Here is a 6,347-nt window from a genome sequence, read left to right as displayed (position 1 = left end):
ATAAAACTATTCATTTTAAAGCTTTACTGGGACTGGTCCCTCATTCCATTTTTTCCTTTTTGTCTTGCACATCCTGATGCCAGTTAGCAAGGCCTGGTACAGAAAGTACAGCAAACTCTCTTGTTCTGTAGAGTAAATGCAAAGAGAATGGTGGTTCCATGACTGCTGGTACAAATGGGGTAGTTCATGCCATTTGGTCTCTTTATTGTATGATGGCATTTCATATGCAATTCAAACCTTTCCTCCTTTATGCGTCGGAACAATGGTCTTCATACATGTTATTTTAAAGAATACAGCTCTACTTGTTTAGGATGGTATGAGCTTTATTAGTCACAGGATCTGTAGGTAAGAGTTTTTCTAGATGGCTCATGATGAAATTCTGTAAATATAGTATCACCATGAGGAATTTGTTTTTATTAAACCAAGGAAGCAGTTTATGTATTTGGATCAGGTCAGAGAATCACAGAAGAGTAAGGTTGGAGGGGACTGCAGTGGGCTGTCCAGTATAACTCCCCTGCTCAAGCAGAGTCATCCCAGAGCACATGGCACAGGATTGCATCCAGCTGGTCCTGGAATATCTCCAGTGAGGGAAACTCTACAGCCACTCTGGGGAATCTTGTCACCCAATGATCATCCTCCTTGTATTAAAATAAAATCAAAAATAATTACAAAGTCTGAAGACTGCCAAACCCATTGGTGTGCTGGTTTTCAATCTGTACTATGGAAATTATGAAACAGTTCTATTTAATCTTTGAAGATTCGTTGAACTCTACAAGAGTTCAATATCATCTTCCCTGAGCACTGTCACATGTACAAGGTGATGAGACTTCAATTCAGCAGCTTCCTTGACACTCCACTGTTTCCTTAGCTGTTTGTGGCAATGAGTCTAAGAGTCTTCTGCTCATAAGTGTCATGAATACGTTTTCTTTTGTCCATAACTGACCCTTTTAAAGGAAACATAAAGTCTATAGAACTATAAAATCTTTCTTAGTTTTAGGAAAATGTATTCTTAAGACAGTAATTGATACTCCAAAGAAGCATAAGCTTAACTCTTTGTAATTATATGTTATATAAATTGTTCTAAATTGTTTCTATTGTATAGTACCCATGACATTTTGTTGCCTTCCAATGCCGTGGAAAATAAGTCTACATATAAAACATAATGTTTGTCATGTTAACCCAGATTTGAGAATGCATTTAAATTCTTACCTTCTACTGAGTCCTCTCTTCTCTCTGAAAATCAAACAGGCTGCTGGTGCCTAAACAACATTTTATTGAACATCAGCCTTCCCGTTGTGCACTGGCACTCTGTGCCTGCTCTCAGCAAATGATTCTTGCATCTTTTTGCTGATTTGAAGTATTTGGTTTATTTCAGGTGTAACAAATAATGATGTAGTGCTGACAGTTCTCTGGTTCAATTACTCCTCATCCCAACCACTCTGCAAAAGCAAAGAATAAAAGTGGGAGACCATCCCACAGAGACTTGGAGAGCAGAGATTCAGAACCTACTTGACAAGTGACACATACTCAGTTCTTTAGCACTGTTTAGCATCTTTTTGATCTTACATGTCTTAGGATGCAAGTTTTCTTATACTCACTTTTTTTCCTACTCCTAAATTCTCTAGCTAATCCCTGCGTTCCCTACCCCTCAGTGTTTTCAGGGATTTTTTTGACTCTCAACAATAAATTCAGTAACTTCCCAGTTCCCAAAGCAGTCTGGATGGTGTTAAAGACAGAGGGCTCTTGTGGAGATTAGTCTGGAACAATCAAGGGCCACATTCTACTCACCTTTCCTTTGATGGACACATTACTTAGGGCTTTTATCCTGATGGGTTCAGTTGCCATAAAACTGCACAGCTGAGGGAGCACAAGAAAGACAAGTCCTGAAAAAAAGCTACAAGACAAGCAGACCAGACCAATAGGTCTGTTTACTGTTGACAGAATGAAGAACAAAACAGCTAAGAGGTGAACAAATAAACAGGTAACAAAAAAATCTTCATTTTATTTTCAAGCAATTTAAAACATTTAGAGACAATGAAAAGCCAGTAGACATGGTAAAAGTTACACAAAACTGTGAAATTCTTTTTCTTCTCTCTTAAATGAAATATAGTCCACAGTCTCTATAAATCCATATTCTGTCTCCACCCTGGATACTGCATTCAATTCTGCAGCCTCCCCCCAGTCTCAGTAAAAATAGAACAGGAAGAAGATTCAGAAATGGTTGACAAGGACTAAGGCATAGAAATGGGATTTCATAACAGTGAGTTAAAATGGTAGGAAAGTATGTAAAGGGCACTGCTTCTCTTTGTGACAAAGCTGTCTAGATACTAAAAGCAGGCAAAATCTCAAGTCTCTTTGAATTCAGTACAGATGATTTCCCCAGTGCATTTGCATATTTTGTTTGGTGATATATGGAAAAAAATATTATCAATTAATTTATTATTGCAGAACAGGCTTACTGCCTTCCCTGCCTACAGGCCATGGTTCCATAAAAACCTTTAGGCAAAAGGAAGTGATACTGGAGTCTCCTTCCCTGGCAGGGTGGAACTGCTAATTTGAAGGTGTCTGCTATCACATCACAATATTGGAATCATGTAGGTGGCAAGAGACTTCTGCAAGTTTTGTAGTCCAACTTTCTCCTCATGGCAGGTCCCATTAAAGCAGGTTGCTTTCAGTCATGTTCAATTGAGTTATGTATATCTCAAAGGATGGAGTTGCCATAGCCTTTCAGGGCAAATTGTTTCAGTATTCGATCCTTAAAAAAAACCCCAAAATTGTTTCCTATATTGAATTGCAGTAGGTTGTGCTCATTGCTTCTTGAGCACCTCTGGGACAAATGTGGCTGCATTTCTTCTACACCCTTGCATTACAAAGTGCTTCACAGCACAATGATCTCCACTCACCATCTTCTTTAAACCTGAACAAATTCAGCTCTCATCTTCTTGTATGTCATGAACTGCAGCTGCCTGAGCAGTTTGGTAGCCTTGCTTTAGTGTGTCAGTGGCTTTCTTAAAATGAGACACAGAGCTCCACATGTGCTGTCAGACAGAGGGGAAGAATCAGTTCCCTCCAAACTTCTCAGTGGTACTCAGCCCAGTTTGTAGCTGGGCACATGAGCTCCAAGAGCACATGGTTGGCTCACATTCAGCTTGTCCATCACAACCCTCAGCTCCTTTTCTACAAAGCTGTTCTCTACCCAGTCAGATCCCAGCCTGTCCACCTGGGGGGTTATGCCAACCCACTTGCAGGGCTTTGCATTTGCCTTTGCTGAACTTCATGAGGTCCCCAAGAGCTCATTTTTCCAGTCTGACTAGGTCTGTCTGAGTAGCAGCCCTGCCTTCCAGTATATCAGCCACTCCCCCCAATTTCGTATCACCCACAAATGTGCTGAGAGGTCACTCTATCCCATGATTCTGGTCATTATATCAGCCATTTCAAGAATCCAAGTTGATGTAACCTGTTATAAAGAAAGCAAGTCAAATATCCTTCCACAGGAAGGAGACTTCAAATTTTGTTTTAGAAGCCTGCACACATTACATTGCCAAGTCTTTTTTTTCTCAAGATATAAAAATAAGAAGTAGCCCTGGGTTCCACAAGAAGCAGGCCATGAGTCTTTTTCTGGATGCAAATGCCAAATGTAGAACTCGACTTAGAGAGTGCAGATCTTCTGGAAGGCAGAGATGACTGTCAGAAGCTAAGAGCTAAGCAAGCTGGAAGTTATTTATAGAGTCCTTCCCCTGAATCTCCAGTGTGTGCCTTTGCTGAGAAACAGGCAATATATTTCCATGCCATAAAAATGGACAGAACTGCATCAGTAAATACCTGGTACTCTGAGGACATTCTTGCAATCTTGTTACTTGCCTGGGTGATTGTATGGACACAGTGGACTCTGTGCTAGCAGCTGTTGTACCAAAGGAGCAGAGGGGAGAATGGTGATCAGGAAAAAAACAAAACTAGAAGGAAGAGAGAGGAGAACTGTAGGAGGAATTCAGGTCCTCTGCAGACATTGTAGCAGTTTCAAGAACATTTCTGTAATAACAACCTTTCCAGCACAAAACTGTTATGTGCAGTGACACACTACACGGTGTTTTTGCAGCATGGACAGAGTAACATTGCTGCCAAAGGGCGTGGAAAGGACAACGCTACAGATGTGATCCCCAAAATTCTCTTGGGACATATTGTGCTACTCAGAGACTTACTATTGCCAGAGACATTTCAAGCTATGCTATAGGCTGGTATAGTTTTAAAGTTGGATTTTGTTGTCTATGCTAGAACTGGATTTGAGATAATACATGTACATTGCAAAATACTATAAAATGGCTTAGCAGAATGTTTTCTAATCTTCCAAATGGAGCTTGTCTCTCCAAACTTTGCTTTATAACTGTTGTACGCTTTGAGACAACATCTCCAACAACATGAGCTGAAGAAAACATTGGTAAACAGGAAGCATTGGTTGTGAAAAGGAACTAAGAGAAGATGAAAGGACATGAAAGTGAGGAAACCCAGCCAAACCTCCAAAAATGGGAACAAAGGCACTCAATGTTTCCAAACAAATACTCAGATAATTAAGGCTGTTTGGTTTGGTATTTTTATTAAGACAACAATGATAAAGAAGTTATGTATTATGTGGACATTCAGTATCTGAAGGAACATACACTTGTGAAGGATATATTCCAGGCAGAACCTGTGTCCCAATCCAACGTTTAAGAAGATGTGGGATAATTCAGAGACATTTACCAAGTATAGCAACAAGTAAACACAGTCATTTGACTTAACTGCTGGGAAGCAGCTCTTCAGTTCTAATTATTCTATACCCTCACAGTAAGGCACGTGCTTCTTTCCTTATTTTCCTCCGGGAGACAGTGCCACAAAAGAACCCAATCTGAGGCTTAAGTTGGGATGCAAAACATCAAATTCCTGCTTCCCACCTCTGCTACAGCCATCATAAAGTGCCTTAAGCAAAACATCCTGCCTCCCTACCCATCTCTAACAATGGGAAAATAATTTCTTTCACCATTCTTTATTAGTTCATTAATTCAGTGAGGCAACAAGTATGTCCTATTGCTTAAATGCCACATGCTTAATGCTGTAGGCATTTTTTAGGACTTTGCTTAGACACCTACAGACCCCAATACTTCTGTACTCATCAGCAGCAACACTGCATTGGTTCACAACAGCTAAATGCAAAGTATATATAAATATGACCAAAGTAGGTGCCATGCTTTTTTCATTTCTCAGGAAAAATAACTGTTCTTACTAAATAAAAAAAATTTAATGGAACTATTATTACTTCAAAAATACAGCTTTTCAGCTATTAAGTCAGCAGTAAATCTACTCTTACACTTCTCTTAAGATCACTACCTTCACCTGATCACAGGGTAGTGGATAACTTGCACTTACATTAACTATATTTTAGAACATTCTAGCACTTTCCATAAACATTTTAACATTTTGGGTTATTATACTCTGTAATTTTCCTGCATGTACATAATCCTGAACCCTGAGAAATGAGACTTTTAGAACTCATTTAACAAGTTTGCCAGTAACAGTGTTATGCTGTGAGAATGTTCCTCAGTACAGCCATGTCTCAATTACATTAATCTCTTTCTCAGATTTAAAAACAATTAAAGCAATCATAAGGCATATGCAGCCTTGCTTGAGAAAGTATATTTGAAAAGCAAATGCTTCTCCCCACCCCTGCACAGCTCCAGTTGACAGACAGAATTCATCAGTAAGAGGGAAATGCCATTTGTCACATACAACTTAGGCCAGTTTCCAAGTACTTCAAATAGAGGAAAAGAAACACTACAAAAAGAAATATGACAGGTCTGCACTGTGACATAAGTTTTTAATGAAGGAATTTTAAAGGAACCAAATCTAATTTTAAAAAATATGACTCTATCATTGTAATCCATTCAGTCTGTTACTGGTATATTTTCTTAGCCATATGCCTGGCAATTAACTGGGCAATCTAGCTCAGCCTTAATAAAAGTATTTCCTTCTATCAGATTTCCTTCCCTCTCACCAATTTCACTGAATGTTCTCCTTCGAACTTTTACTACACTCATAGGAATCAGAACTCATGACTTGCATTCTTTACTTCATCACTACATAGTTTCTGTCCTTACACATCTTTGTGTACTTTCTGATAGAAGCAGCTGTAGTCTGAGCATTTCAGTCTCATTCGATTTTTCAGTGGTTATAAAGTTACTTTCTTCAGAGAAAAACATATCAGCTGCACCAACACATTGCATCAGTCAGTGTCCTGAAGAACGACCTGAAATGTAATTCATCTTGCTCCCTTGGATACTGTTTTCATTGTCATATGCAATGGTATGCTGAATGGG

General features: G+C 39.1%; 1 long non-coding RNA gene across 1 annotated transcript; it reads right to left on the bottom strand.

The window, feature by feature from the left end:
• Positions 1 to 545: 545 nt before the first annotated feature.
• LOC310915575 lies at positions 546 to 1,894 on the bottom strand. The gene is made up of 3 exons (XR_014591183.1): positions 1,789 to 1,894; positions 1,210 to 1,439; positions 546 to 944 (listed from the first exon to the last, which is right to left on the bottom strand). It is a non-coding gene; the product is annotated as an uncharacterized lncRNA (long non-coding RNA).
• Between the last annotated feature and the right edge of the window lie 4,453 nt (positions 1,895 to 6,347).

Source organism: Zosterops lateralis (genome assembly GCF_965231275.1).
Source record: "Zosterops lateralis genome assembly, chromosome: 15".
Taxonomy (NCBI): Eukaryota; Metazoa; Chordata; class Aves; order Passeriformes; family Zosteropidae; genus Zosterops; species Zosterops lateralis.
This window is presented reverse-complemented; position numbering and strand designations above follow the sequence as displayed.